At 43.8% G+C, this 15893-nt stretch overlaps 2 non-coding genes across 2 annotated transcripts; one reads left to right on the top strand and one right to left on the bottom strand.

Annotated features, from left to right (window-relative positions):
- Positions 1-444: 444 nt before the first annotated feature.
- Positions 445-526, bottom strand: trnas-aga (transfer RNA serine (anticodon AGA)). The gene has a single exon. It is a non-coding gene; the product is annotated as a tRNA-Ser (tRNA).
- Positions 527-15653: 15127 nt separating this feature from the next.
- Positions 15654-15726, top strand: trnav-cac (transfer RNA valine (anticodon CAC)). Its single transcript has one exon. It is a non-coding gene; the product is annotated as a tRNA-Val (tRNA).
- Positions 15727-15893: the final 167 nt, after the last annotated feature.

Below are 15893 nucleotides of genomic sequence, written 5' to 3'. Positions count from 1 at the left end.
CGGCACCATTAACACCGCTTCCAGCTGGAAGCTTTGTTTTTCCCTGTAGCTCACCCTCATCCGGGTACTGACCTGGCTCACACCTGCTTAGCTTCAGTGGGTTTTCAGTTGCGAGTTGCAAGGGGATGCAAGTGATGGAGCCGCTCGCTGCAAAAGCCACTGCATTGGCCGGGAATCGAACCCGAGCCTCCAGCGGGGCAGGCAAGAATTCGACCACTGAACCACCAATGCTCAGTGCCTGGGCCTTCAAAAAAGACGCTTTTTTGGTGCTCTGTGCAAAAAGCGTCGACATCTGCTTCCAGCTGCAAAATGCCATTCGCAGACGCTGAAGAATTTATTTCCAAGGCAGCGGGTACAAGCGATTTGGCGTTTTAAAACCACCAGGAACAGCAAAGAGGCACGTTTCTTTGCTTGCGCCGGAACACAACGACAGGAGGTGGACAACGTAGTCGGCAGGATTCGAACCTGCGCGGGGAGACCCCAATTGATTTCTAGTCCATCGCCTTAACCACTCGGCCACGACTACAGCAAGCCCCGCCGCGGCTGCGTTTTTGATACAATCTTACCTGGATCGCGAGGCGCCGGCGGAAGCCTATTTCAAAGTCGTTCTCCGTTTCAAAAAAACATTTCCAAAATACAAGCCTTGCAGACAGACACGCCTCAGAGGACTTAAGGGTGGCTTCATGTCGGAATGATAAAGTCTCCCCGTCCGGACATGAAAATGCCACTTTGTTACACACAAAAAAAGAATCAACAACAGAGAAATGCCCACAAGCATTTGAAAAGCCGCACCACGTCGCACTTGAAATAGCTCTTACATTAGTGGTAGACGCAGGAATCGCCTTTTTATTTACGCTCTTACCAACGCGATGGAAAGCAAAACAAAGCAAAGCAGAGCAAAACAAAACGAACAAACGAAAACCCTCACGTCCCGCACTTGCATATAACGCCGTTACGCGCCCAAGCGGTATTGTACGTCATCTTAGCACTGCACCCCGGGGCGTACGGTATATGGGAACGAGCACACGCCACGAATCATCTCGAATCGCTCCCTATAGCTGTAAGGCGCCTTGAAGCGTGCACCCCCAACATTCTTCTTTGCGCATCTGTGAAAGGTACACTCTTGAGCAAACTCTGAACCAGCTCTAAGGAAACTAATCCGATTAAACGTTACTTTGACTCATCCTTTAAGGGACCCTTGTTAATTGGAGAAATCAATGATTTCTAATGAATTCTGTATGCGTTAAAAGTCAGCTATACACAGTATAGCTGCTCATGATGTTTCCCGAGCCGAAACACAGTGCGTTTTTCCAAGCCATCTGACAAAGCCCGCCCACTGAAAACTGCAGCAGATCGTGTAAAGACGTTCAACTTTGTAACTACTGCACGCACAGGAAGCAGAATAAATTCCTCTTTTCAAACTGTCAAAGGTTTGCTTTGCGAACCCTGCAGGACATCGCACAATCTCTTTTGAACGGGGACAAACGATTTCTTATGGGGCGCAGTAAGTACAGACGTTTAAAAAGCTCCACTCATGCCGACGATGCAGCATGAAGGAGCGCAACCTAACGTTTGACAGACAAAAGCCGGGCGCCGCTACGAGCAATATGAAATCAAACTGACAGCACAGGGCGTTTCCCGCTGACTCAAAAGTGATCTCGACAGACGCTGTTCTCTGCATAAAGCCGAAAGAGCTAAAGAGCGTTTCTGTTGAGACGTAACAAGTTCGTTTCTTTCTACCATGATGTCACCACGACAAAATCTGTCTTTAAACACCTTGCTCTCGCTTTCGCTTTCGCCGATTGTATTGCAAGCCCGCGGAAGCTGGTGTAGTGTGCTCTCACGAGGCACCAGTTCTGTAGAGTTTGGGCATTTACGGGGACAATTATTAATTGTAGCCAAAAATTATTTTTGTGTAAGTCACAAAAATAATTATTTTAATGGCTTTAGAATCCAACTATGCGATATAACTCAAACAACGCACACACACAGGTACTAATACACGAGGATACATTTATTAATACATAGAATATGCATGTAAACCTAACAGATCTTATCGAGAGGGTTATCAGAATACAAAAGGTATATATTCATTCAGTTACAAAGAGTTACATATATCAAGAGGACATACGTTCAGTATATCATTCATCTAGACCGTTTCATAATTGAACTTGATTACAACTTCTACATTAGATACTCAAAACAAGTACATAACTCTTAGGAATTAAACTGATATCAACTGGTTGGGATAACAATGGAATTCTCGAGCTGTAATGCAGTGAAGTTGAATACTCATCCAATCTCTCGGGATTCAGATCTCCTGTGGGCACAAAGGAACAGTTGCAGGCTGTTGCTGTCCAATCCGCACTCTCTGGCTAGGTGCCAGGCTGTGCTGTGCTGCTTGCGACGGTGCGCTGCTGATGCTCACTGACCGGCTAGTTAGTGTTGGCTTTAACTAGCAAAGTTTGTGCACAGGAGAAAAGATGACTGTGGGTCCCAGCAGGTCAGGAAGAGGACCGATTCGTTCCTGATGAAGCGCTTGTTCTGAATAGTGATTCAGCTGTCCACAGTTCTGACCTGTTCACGAGGTTTGCTGCTGATGCTAACCTCGGGTGGATCCTCTGGTTACTCGTGGCAACCTCCGCTCTCGACTTTTAGAACAGAGGAAAGTACTGGCACTCAGACGCACTGGCCGTTCCGTGGTTGTCCGGGCTGAGTCTCAGGATGGTCAAGAGGCGCGCTGTGAGAATGTCCTGCCCTTGGGAGCCTTCTGCTCCTGGGCCGTCCTGCCATGGATTTGTCTTGCACCCCTGGAATTCTCCTTAGAATTCTCCTACTGGAATAGTCCTACTAGTTCTCCTTCTCCAGGCTCTCTGTTGCCTGTTTTTACCTGGAGGAACTTCAGCTTGTCATTGGCTGAAAGTTTAATGGGCATCAGAGTCCCACATGGGTTACATGGCCCTACCAATCCCTGACTGGTTGATCAAGGTGAGATATGAGTCACTTACTCCTGACACCTAGGAATGCAATCCAGATGTCCATCTGGCACTCCCTAGACAGATAGGCGCCAATGGATGACCATTGATCATGATAGCCAGGCTCAGCTAAGTGCATCCCCATTTGGGAGCTGTCCCTTATCAAAAGAAAACATCTTTAAATCAGCCTGCATGAATAGTTTCTCTGTGGTGCAGCCACAGAGATGAAGAGAGAGATGGGGCCTCATTTGGGAAAGCACAGCAACACTTAATTCTGTCTTATTAACAAGCATTGCCTCTACATATCCCCCCTTTTTGAAGGTCACGAGGTCCTGAGGCGTTGTTGCCTTCAAAACAAAACAGAGTTAAGTGATGTCCCTTGTCATTAGAACATTAACCTTAAATGTCCACATTACTCCTCGAGAATTCATACCGGAACCAGCATTGGGAACAAACAGGATGAATAACATCTGGAGTATGTATAAACAAGGTAGGAGACATCATCTCAGTCTAGGCATTACAAATCAGGAAGTTCACTGTCAGTATCTGATACCTCTGTAGGCAGATATTTGGGGAAGAGGTAACTTCCTTTCTTTTGAAATGCTACCTTTGACTCATTCGTGCTACCCGGAGTACATCTTGATGTAAGAGTACAGCATTCAGAGTACATTGTCAGTCATGATCCAGCTTCCCAGCACCAGTGTTACAATAACACCGGTTCCTGTTCCCAGCCCCCCTGATGAACCATGACACCTGTGTTGGGCACCTGCCAGGGTGGTTTGGAGGTTTGTTCCATTAAAGCAAACTAACTACCTGTACATCTTCAGGGCTTACTGTTTCTTGGATTTCTATCCAATTCAATAGTGTGGCACCTGAAGGCATCCACGACCTCAAGTTTGGTCTTATGTTGTCTGGTTGCAGACCGTACAGTGTTAAGTTACCATGCTGTACTATGGCCTCCTTGGGAACTTGCAGGAAACTGTTGGTTAGGTAGCTGCATTGTGGTAGCTGTATCATGCCTGTCACAAGTTATAGTGACAGTTAAATGTGGTGTGCTGACCAGCCATTTACTTCCCACCTGCTCTTCATGGGGTTCATTAACCTCCCTCTGCTCGTTAGTAGCTTTACACCCTTCATTGGTGGATCAGTTAGACACAGCCAATGGATAGCTTTGGTAGCCATACCCATCTCAAGATTTGGAACCGAATTCAATCTTGGATTGCCTTCTGGGTGAGCTATGAGCAATGGGTTTAATGTCACATACTCCTCTACTGAGAAGAGTGAAATCAAGTGGGTTAGGATTTGTGCTATGGCTAGACTGGCTACAGTGGCACTAAGCTCCCTTAACAGGTCTTGTGTCAACATTCTGGCCTGTTGCACACAAGCATAAACCCACTGTATAACACCAACAATCATGTCCACTAGGTGGGGGATAAGATTCAACCCTGTTGCATAGGAAGTTGCCTGTAGGGTTTTCCCTAAGCTTTCCAACTTTTGCTGCTGTTGATACAGTCTGTCACTACCCTCTGGCACCTCTGACACCTGCCTTCTTGGGGCAGTCAGGGTGAGAGTGCCAGTAGCACACAAACCTACCAGAAATAGCAAACACACAACAGTGGCGGCAGCAATCAGTCCTCCCAAAAGTCTTTTCGGGTGGCTGATCCCAGTCATCTCCTTCTGAGTGACTGTCCCCTTTCTAAGCTGGCGCAGCATGTACATGGTCTCTTTCTCAGTATGCCATGTGGCATCTTGGGCACCAACATCCTGGAAATCTGAGGAGATCTGACGCAGCTGCTGATGCTGCTCCTCCATTTCCAGGACATCTGCTTTTTCGATTTGTTCATGCCTGTGCTCTAGGAACCCTGCAGGGGGTGGTGCAGCGGTGGAGCATGCCTGACCCTTGGCTTAGTGGTTATCTGGAGCACCTGAGGGATCTGGGATTGTTACTCCATTCTCACTGTTCAGGTCCACCCTGCACACTTCCTGATTGAGGAATCCCTCTATCGGCATGTTTACAATCGTTCGCTGGACGTGGGTGTAGGACACCTGCTCGCTCCCCCCTTCCCTCTCTAGGGGTTCAGGGAGCTGCCCCAGCACTGGGATAGCTAGTTCACTGTCTTCGAACTCACCATCACCCACCAGGCCCATGTCAGTGCAGGCGGGGATTCTGACACCCCCCTTTTCCATGTTCTGCACTAACAGTCGGGTGGCTTGCCCATCCAGCTCCAGTCTGGCTGAACCACTGTTGGTCAGACTCAGACTGACAAACTGAGCTGGTGGCTGTAAGAAAACCGGCTTGGCTTTCATTCCCTGTCCCTTCTGGGGGACTGGGTGTATTGGCAACCCTGCCGTTAAGGCAGGAACAATCAGGTCAATCTCACTCACTACCTGGTAGTTGTGAGAAATAATGTTACCTGACTGCAGGTTCCCTGGGTCACAGCAGAGGGAATCTCTGTGAATCTCTCTCAAATTCCTCAAATTATCATATTCCCGCCCCTTATGCAAAACCAAATCCTCCTCCCATCCCAGTTTATCCTCGTTATTATAAACAAAATCCACCTAAATTTTCAACATAAAGCATTACACAAAATCAATACCTCAACACGCCATACTCAACAACGATAATTCACCAACAGCCAGAACATGTAACTCCACATTCTCAAATAGACCTCATTTCTATAGCCCCACCCCTTATGCAAAACCAACATCCCTCCCCTGTTCTCTCTATCCGCTGGCGTTTGTAATCGTTTTTATTTTCAAATAAATTTTAGCAAAGTCATGTATTTTAAAAAATATTAAGATTTCTATATTTATGTCTTTATTTTGTGGTTTCATTAGTAACAAAGGCTAAACTTTCTTGGAAAAATGTATTTTATGTAAACCATGTTTGCTATTAATTCATTTATGGCTAGAATATGTTCATAGTCTTCCAATGAAAGGAGGGTTCCTTTCGCCATAGTCAGGTTGACATTAGAAGCTGGCCACGCCCGGACTGTTACACCAAAGCATTAGCATGTTAAAGCGATTTCATTGAGGAGTCTAGCTTTCTTAACTAGTAAGTACTGTACTTCCTTGGTTTTTGAGGGGGGGAGGTGTCTTTTGCTGGAAATCTCGCCCCCTTCTACTTTGAAAATACTTGTGAAACCGGTTTAATTCGCCACAGCCAGAACTCCCGCAGAGAGGGGGGTTGTATGCAGCGTATCGGTATACAGTAGATGGGAAAGCCAGAGCCGACCGCTACGCCGCCCACGTGTTATGCTCTTCGTTTATGTCTAAACCGGAACACATCATTATATCTCATTTTGTAGTTCTTAAAAAAAAAATCGTTTGCCCAGTCAAACAGTATTGTTGTTATTGTTTTTAACCTGTAAAGTGCTTTGAGGAGCCACCTTTAAAGGCGCCATATACAATAAAGTTCATTATTATTACTATTGTTAATTTGCTGGACAGAGAGGTGAACATTATTACACAGAAGACAAAGATAGCGATTTACGTTGCATTGTGCATTGTGCTGCTGTAATACAGTTTTAAATAATTAAAAGTCTAAACAGTATCAGCTTTATTTATGGGTTTTAAATAACGGCGATTTAAACGCGATTTAAATCAATATAAATGTTTATATTGTAACGCATAGGTGACTATTCATTGTTATTAAAATGACTTAAATTCGATCATGTTGTGATTAGAAATATACATTTGTTTGGTGCGAGTGAAGTTTTATTTAATCTCTGAGCCATATTGATTCTTATGGAAGCCAATTTCCGCCAGGGAGTAAAAAAAAAAAACACACTATGGTATTCTCTCCGATGCAGTGCAGTTAAAAACATATCTCTGATGCTGTTCCTAAATGAATATCGTTTATGACCATCAGACGCTTTATGCTCCTTTTCTTTTTAACAGTAGATTGAACAGGGAGAGGCATTTCATGATGTACTTTTAACTGATGAAACAACAGTGTCTCTGGAACAGTTTTCAACCACGTTGTTTTATAAAAAGGGGAGATATGTGAACAAGCAAAACCCAAAACAAACATGTACACCATACGTACGCGTACGCGTACGCGTACGCGTTACTGAAGCTAAAAGTTTAGCCTTTTCACTAATGTAACCACTAAATAAAGACATATAGAAATCCCTACATTACAGACTGTATATGGCTAGTATTGGTAGTTTAAAGAAAAAATACAGACCAGTATTCCACTTTCTCCCTAAACATTCTGACCATGTTACTCTTTACTGTTACTGACCATATTAAGTTTAAGTGCCTGTGGGCACTTTTCCTGTCCGTGGGAGGTGGACCGTCTTTCATTAGAAGGTTAGTCTGTTCTACTCTGAGAATGTAGCGGGGGTGGAAAGTGCCCGCGGTCATTTAATTAGTATTAAAATTCGCACTGATTCCCTTGCGAAGATACGGACATAGGAATATTTGTGTGTGGTCAAAAAAATGGCATAAAAACAACAAAGTGAAGGCTGTGAAAACATTCACAATGTACTTTATACACAAAGCAAGTGTTCTCATAACTTTAGGAGGTTTCGTGAAAATGCTACAGGCGTGCCAAAATCGTTTTTTTTAAATTCAAGGTGACTTTACCGCTGTTTTCATTTTCAGATTGTGAATCAAAAAAGGCATTTAATTAAACGCACGATTGCGATTTTAATCAATTACTGTATTGATTGAAAGATACATTCTGTACAGATACAGTACAGTCACATTCTCCTGTCGTCCAGTGGTGTAAAACGAATTAGCAGGTGCTTGAGATAACATCCCACTGAGTGGAATGTTCTCATTTGTTCTCAAGTGTAAAAAGAGGTGATAATTCTTAATAATTCCGTGTCGCATTAACTAACCTCTTCAGTTTATTCCGCCAGACAGTACATTATTATAATTATATCATTATTAAGTTGTTTAGATACGCAATTCCATATTATATTCCCTGTTAATCAAATTCTAAAAGTATGCATTTGTTAGATAACAAGCGAATTCACAGAAAAGGTTAAATACTATCACTTTTCACAAAGTATATAATCCTAATATGGTCAGAAGGAGCACGTAAAAATGTTTCCCAAATAACAACATGTAAGACTTTGATGCTTAAAATGTTTAGGGAGAAATGGAATACTGGTGTGTATTTTTTCTTTAAACTACCAAGACCAGCAATATACAGTACAGTTTACATACATTAATATGTTTATATTCCTAAATTAAAATCGTTTATGAGCATGTGAAAGGCATGGTGAATCGGAGATTCTCAAGAATTACATTGTATGATTAGAAATGAATGCGTGATCGGATCAACTAAATGCTGTGGTGTTACTTTTTGTCAATGAAAAAATAAACTATTTTCGTTTACAAAGACGGTTACAAAGAATGTGGACCAGGGTAATACTTTGAGCTTACAGCTTGTCCAAGGTCATTCATTATTAATACTCTTAGTAATATCTTCAGTAAAGACTTTGATGCATAAAATATTCCTGCATAATTAAAATATTTATGATAAAGGTGGTAGGTTGTGTACTTTTGTCCAACAGAACAATCTTGCTTTTATAAAATATACCGCCTTTTTAATGTTTAATGATTAACATGCTGTAATACACTGTTTAAATTTAAAGTCTAAAGAGTATACACCTTAAATTCTTAATTGAATAAAGATTGTCCCTCAGCAGTGATCAGGATTCAAAACTGACGTTTTCTGGTGACAGCTCAAATGCTGTACAGGAGAGGTTAACCTTTATTAGCTCCACCTGGCGATTTTACAAGGTGATTCCGGATACTATTAACATAATCTAATTTGCGTCCGGTATGATGCGGTATACTGCGACATGCCCACCGTGTTATACCGCAGCGTACCCCGCTTGTTTTGAATGGCTGCATATGTATATAGACTCTATATATACATTTGGTGCATGCCACAATTTTGGATGGTGGTGGAGGAATAGGGATTTTCTCAACACAGCAGGGACTCCAGTTAAGAATGCTGGGTTTATCTCTGAACTGTTAGAAGCTTTGCAGCTACTGACTGAAGTAGCTGTGGTAATGTGTAAATCACATAATAAAGAAATGTTTCCAGTAACTCGAGGGAACAACTTTGCAGATGCAACTGTCAGGTGAGCAATACTTGTAGAACAGTAGTCTGAGACCTCTGTGAAGCAGAGAAATGGACATGGTTAGAAAAGATTGTGGGGCTGCATGATGATGGGGTGTGGAGCTGACAGCACACCAGACGCCCTGCATGCCCTCACAGCCTAATGCCCTTTATAGCCCGACAAATGCACTCTGTTGGACACCCAGGTGGGAGTCAAATGGTGTGCCGGTTACCCAAAACTGGGTGAGAACCGGGTTTGAAGCCGTAACCACTTATGTGGTATCTGGATGTAATGTTTATCAAAGGAACTCAACTACAGTTCAGGTGCGGGTGCAACAGCTCAAAAGGCCTGCTACTGAGGAACCTTTCAAACCTGGGAAATTGAAAATTGTAAAGGGAAACCTGGGCTCTTATAATCTGTTTTCCTGGTGGGTTGCTGCCACTGCCTCTGTGTCTACCAAACACTTGATAACAGAGATAAGCCCTCGGTGGGCACTGCCCTGCCCCTTGTATTATGATCAAGGAACACACTTCACAGGGAAGGTGTGTCAGGCTGTGGCTGCATTGTTCGGAGTGAGATGGACTGAGATCACCCTCAGTCTGCTGGAACAGTGGAATGAAGGAACAGATCTCTGAAAGATCGACTAGACATCAGACTGAAGGAACGCCATGGGATGCGGGCTGGATCAAACAGAACTGTGTAACAGCCTGTTTGATATCATCACGGGCCAATCAATGAAACTTCCTGGAGGGATGAATTTAGCTGGAGGAATGGATTGTTGAATTTGCTAATTCTCTATTGTAGTATTGTAGGTTGCTAGGACTTAGCAAAGCACATCTATGATGAAGAAAAATATATATCATAATTATAATCCAGATGATTGGGGCATTGGTACATGGCTACAGTCTGTGCTAGGAACACGGAGAGGGTCTCTGGTTCAATACATATTTGTGGGTCTGGTATTATTCGTTATGATCATATCGTTAATATCCTGTTTGAAAAACATGTGGACTAAAGCTGCTGCTTCTGTGCTAATTGTACACCCTGAAGGGATCATGAAGGTCAAAAAATGATTTCATGGGAAAGGTTCTCTTATCTAGTGGCAGAACCTGATGGGTAGAACAATATAGCTTTAAGGGGGGTTACCCTTGGGAGTGATTCCCCTAGATGCAAATGATTATTGTGGTTTGTTTGCTCATAATAAGATGTTTTGCAGGAACGGAACAAAGAGAAATTTTACAACTTCAGCTAGAATTGTTCTGCAAAACGTCACAGCTGAGGCAGGGGAACAATGTGTAGATTTTTCTAAGAGTTATTACCCAGTTGTTGACCAATCTGTTGACCAATGTTGACCAAAAAAGCCTAAGATTATGCTGGGCTCCAGCCCACAGGGATTTACCTGTGCTGTAAGAACTAATGAGTGAATAAGGAGACTGGATTCTGGTGAAAGACTTCAGGAAAAAGAAATGGTGTTCACTCAGGTGGAGGGGGCTGTACCAGGTGCTTCTGACCACTGCCACTGCTGTGAAGGTCACAGAAATGGTGCCCTGGATTCATGCTTCCCACTGTAAAAAGGTCACAAACGAACTGAGCAAAGCGCAGGAGTGATGTCTCCACAAGGACAGATGGGGCTAACCTGCGTGGGACTGATGTGCACAGCCTTTTTCCTTTTTATGTAGAAGCCTGTCACCACCCCAAAAGAGGAAGAATCTAAACACGAAGCCTCTTTGTATACAAACTGGCTGAATGAAACTGATAATGAGGGGGATATGAGTAATTTGTGGTATAAATTTATAAATCATGCTGTAAAGTTAAAGAAATTTAATGCATCTTGTTATATATGTGCTTTAATGCCTCATTCTACAGCCTCACCCATGCGACTTTTTATGAAATGTACTCTTTTATTAATATCACGTTAGAAGGCTTAGACGCTATCAAACAAGAATTAAGGGGAGTTAGATTAATGGTACTTCAGAACAGGTTTGTGCTGGACCTTCAAAATGCAGCATCTGGAGGAGTCTATGCTTTAGTAGGAGACTCCTGTTGTACATATATTCCAGCTAATGACGATGATTACGGAAATATTACGCTCGCTATTCAGCATTTGAAAGAACTAAAAGACAAGGTGAATAAAGAGAGAGGCATAAAAGATACACTGGCTTTTCTCTCCTGGTTAGAATCACTGTTTGGGCCAGGGGGAATGTTTTTCTTTTAAGTTACTAACACCGATTATAGGGGCTGTGATACTTGTCTTCCTGTTTTTATGTTGCTGTATGACATGTATTATTCCAATGCTTCGAAATATGGAAATATGGTACCTAGGGGGATAAACTGTTCATCCTTCCAGTCTGGAGAATTGGCAGCTGTCTGACGTCAGTAAGTGATCCTTAAAAAATTAATAGTTCCATGACAGTGTGCATCACCAGAAAATCAATTTCAATGCATTAAAACTCTTGTTATCCTTCTGATCATTGAAGTGTCATTGCCCCAGCACTGTATACTCTTACTTTTGACGCCTGTCTGAAGTTGGATCCATTTCTAAGAATGGTGACTCACATATCCTCATGCTCAACTTTGGCTCAACCACACAAACTATGAAGTTAATCATCTGCTTTTGCTCCAAGATTTGTGTTACTAGGCTCTCTCCTGGGGATCCTCGTGTTCAAACATTGCCCTTATTGTGGATGATCCATGACAGAATTCAGGGAATTCAGAATTCTGATACCTCAGCTCAGATTCTGACTGGGCAGACTGTCATTGCCTGGTGTGAATGTGTGCATATCTGTTTTTGTGCATGTTCTGTGGCCTGTTGTACAGTACATCACAAATGAAAGGGAAATGGAAAACTAAAATAAGACTCAAGTGTTTTATCTTTCATTAACAGTGTTTCATTAGTATCTATGCTAGATCCTGTCATCCACTGCTTACCACGACAGGCTCTAGCACGGGATAGCAGCTAATACATTTAACAATCTCACTGCACAATGTTGTATATTCAAGGGCTGATCTTCTGTACTTTTTCTTTCACTTTTCATTTCCTGGAAACTCAGTCCTGCCAGGAATAATCTGAGAACATAATCAATCTGAGTGAAATTCTAAGCAGAGGAAGATTGTTTTACAGAGTCAACAAGGTCTAATTCAAGGTCATCAGCACTAACAAGATTCTCTCTGGAGACAGGCGATAAGAAAATTGAAAGTGTGTATTGTTACACAACAGCAGAGACTATGAGTTATGCTATCATGAGAGTGGTGATGGATTTTTTTCATTGCTTAGTTTTGCAGGTTCTGTACATTTGAACATTCAAAGTGACTAAAGTAAAGGAGTTTTCCCTTTTTACCACATAATTCCCAAAGATCAACACTAATAGAAAGCCTAATTCCAGCCAAGATTCAATTACTGTCTCTCAGGCATCCCAGCAGTGGATTTCATGACTTCAGACAGCCATCTTTATCAGTGGAGAACTCAATGCTCTGAGGTTTACTGGCAGAGTCTCACACTGGGTAATATGTTGGTAAATAATGTCCTATGGAATTCTACTATTGATAAATTCTACTATGGAACTGCGATGTGTCCTGAAAAAATCTTCTATGATAGTGGTACAGTCCATCACACCCCACCTACAGCCTTTAAAAGAGAAAAAAAAAACTGACAACAACAAAGTAAGTCTGGTGTAATCAACTAGGTCTTGCAAACATACTTAACCTCTTCCAGCTACCAACATTACAAATGCTGTTTACACATTAGATGGTTATTTTTTGGCTTCTGATATTATGGTGGAAAAAGAGCCCTGGAATCTTTGTAGAAGGACAAAAGACGGAAAGAACAGGCAGTGTAACCATGGCGAAGAGAAGGGAAATATTGGAGAGAGCTTTTTTCATACACTTTTTATCGTTGTTTTTCCAGCCCAACAATGATCAACAAATATGGGCAGGCGTCCTGTGCCAAATCCAATCTACCTTTCTTCCAAGCATACAGGAATGTCAGTGAATTAAATATTGACATATGAAAATACCCAAAAATATGCAATCACACATATGCAGTTTGAGCAAACATAAGACAATACCCAAGTACCACAAACTACCAGGCATCATAAGCAGTTCAGGTGGGGAGCTGTGTCAGCATGCGTAGGCTGCAAAGGAACAAGTAATAGGTCTATTCCATGCTTAAAAGAGAAGAAAGAAAACACAACATTTCAGCCGTGGAGCCCTCACACCTGAAGAAGGCTCCACGGCCGAAACGTTGTGTTTTCTTTCTTCTCTTTTCATCTAGTGTCATTAGCCAGTTCCTGTCAAAATAAAATAGAAAAGGATAACATTCTAGAGAGAGTTTGAAATACCAAGGTACAATTTAAACCATATTTCTTCCACTACAACCACAATATTTTGGAGAGATCGCTGAGCCTAACTGTTCTGGCATGTCCGTTAGCCTCCGTCCTGCTTCAGCAATGAATGCAACGGGGCACATTCTGAGGGAGATGCGGTCAATCAGGTTGCAGGAAAACCATGCTATGCTTTTTTTTGAGATCCTGAAAAGGACAGAGGGGCCATGTATATGTGTGCAGCTGGATATGTTATTGCAGGTGGCGTAGCAAATTCTGCTGAAGCCCCACTGCCTGGTGTGGACGGTAGCTGTGCATGTTGCAGCAGAATTGTGCATGTGAGATCAAGGGGGCATGTCATGTGTTTGAGCACTTCACTCCCTTCCGGAAGCACGTGATTCCCTGAGTCCAAAAAATTTGTAAGTTCTTTGGATGACCTGTGGACCGATCTTTCACGATGAAGAATTCCTTAAGAAGAATAGATCTCGGCCCACCATCCCAATGCCTCCATCTGAAAACAGCAACCTCCCACTGCCCTTAGTCTGCAAGGCAGTCCTTTCAAGTGCGATGATGACGCCGGGACCTTCGTTGCCTATTGTACGAGCTGAACTTTTGTGCTCATCAATTCAAGGCTCTTTCCATCAACTCATCTTGTCTTTTGACGCTTCATGTTTTGTACTCCTTTGACTATCGGCATATCGGGTGACTGCAAACACTGAAGTTCTTGCTTACGGAGTGTGGAACAGTGTTTTCAAGTGATCGCTGTTCTGTCATGTTGACGCCGAGTGAATCTTTCTTTGGCAACATGGGCAGGCTGACAGCAGCGCGAGCTAAAGTAATGGCAAATTTCTTGACTTATTTCTGAATGTGAATGTTCTTTAGAAAAGGGATGCGGCGTTGCTTCTCCCCCGTGTAAAGGTCACGCATTCCAGACGTGGTTATGAGCGAACAGTTGCCGCAAGTGTTTGAAAAGAGCAAGAGAGGAAGCAGCCCTGCCCCGTGTGAGGATCAAACTCAGGACCTTCAGACAATGAGACTGACGCGCTACCAACTACACCAACGAGGCCAGCTGCAGTACACAGCTGGAAAGTTTGCCTCATATGGATTTCAGTCGCCCGTTCCCTAATCTTTAGACGCCCTCTGCTGGATGTTGCATTTGCCTTTTGATCTCACCGATACTTTTTTGGTCTGTTTCTGTTGCGAGTCCGTTTTTCAGATCTCACCTAGCACAAGTCTCTCTGGCTGAAGTGGCCTCTCTGCTTCAGCATCGTGCCCTCACTCAGCCATTAAAAACGTCACTCGGACTTCTGACATGCTGACATGAAATGTCAAGAGAGAGTGGCGGAGACGCTTAAGGCAGAGAGAAGATGAAGAGGGGGCGTGGCTGCAAAATGATTGACAGCTGCATGACGCTCTCCATGCAAGGCGTGACCACAGGCTAAAGGACACCTTTCGGCACATCAAGCTCTAAGCACACACCTGGAGGACGTGGGAAATGATCCCGTTATCTCTCGCATGCAAAGCGAGCGCTGTACCATGCAAGCTAACCCCCCTCGCTGGGGTTATGCCTCGGTGTCACCTAGTGCCGCTTGTTCCCCTCTTACCGGGTGCAGTTCACTGCCCTTCGTCTGCAAGGCAGTCGTGTAATTGCAGCTTTCTTGACTTATTGATGAAGGTCTGACTGGACGAGCGAATGACGCCTCTCCCCCGTCCTCAAGCTCGCTGACAGAATAAAATGGAAAGTGCTGCCGTGGCTCATTGGTTTAGGGGTATGAGTCTCGCTTAAGGTGCGGGAGGTCCTGGGTTCAACTCCTGGATGAGCCCTTGTGTGTTCTTTTTGTCCTCGTCCACAAGACTGGGAACTGCATGGGCGAATGTGAAGAAGATCCTTCTCGAACGTGCAAAACGTGCGAGAAGAGGGGGCGCTTGTTTCCAGCCAAAACTTCTCGCGTGTGAGACGAGCTGACCATCGCTGCAGGAGGTGGGAGGGTCACTCTGGTAGACAGAGCTGACCTTCGGCAATAGGATTTATACTCTCCAAGATGATATTTGCACTTTCTGGAGAGGCGATTTTCTCCACTTCAGTAGCCAGATTTCGTCGATTGCGTGGAGAGGGCTGTAGAATGTGGCAGCGCCTTTCCTGCTCCGTCCATGACAGGCGTGCTGGTCTCTGGAGAGAGAGCACGGTCCATCAGCGCACTCCAATAAAGGCACTGGAAGCAGCTGAATCGCAATGGCGAAGCTCAACACTGGGCCGCTGGGCATATCTTACCACCGTTTCCGTAGTGTAGTGGTTATCACGTTTGCCTCACACGCGAAAGGTCCCCGGTTCGAAACCGGGCGGAAACAGACTTCTTTTGTCGCCACGCACAAAAGGGGATTGGGGATTCGCCTAGCGCTGTGATCGAACAGACCCACTCACCCCTTAGTGTGGCGGGATCTGCACAGTGCATGTCGCAGCGCATCCTGCTTTCACTTCAATGCGCGTCCTGATGTACCCCGGTCTCCCGCATGAC

Source organism: Lepisosteus platostomus, unplaced genomic scaffold, assembly GCF_059453375.1.
Source record: "Lepisosteus platostomus isolate fLepPlt1 unplaced genomic scaffold, fLepPlt1.hap1 Scaffold_129_H1, whole genome shotgun sequence".
Taxonomy (NCBI): Eukaryota; Metazoa; Chordata; class Actinopteri; order Semionotiformes; family Lepisosteidae; genus Lepisosteus; species Lepisosteus platostomus.
Note: the sequence above shows the minus strand (reverse complement) of the source record. Positions and strands in the feature narration are given on the sequence as shown.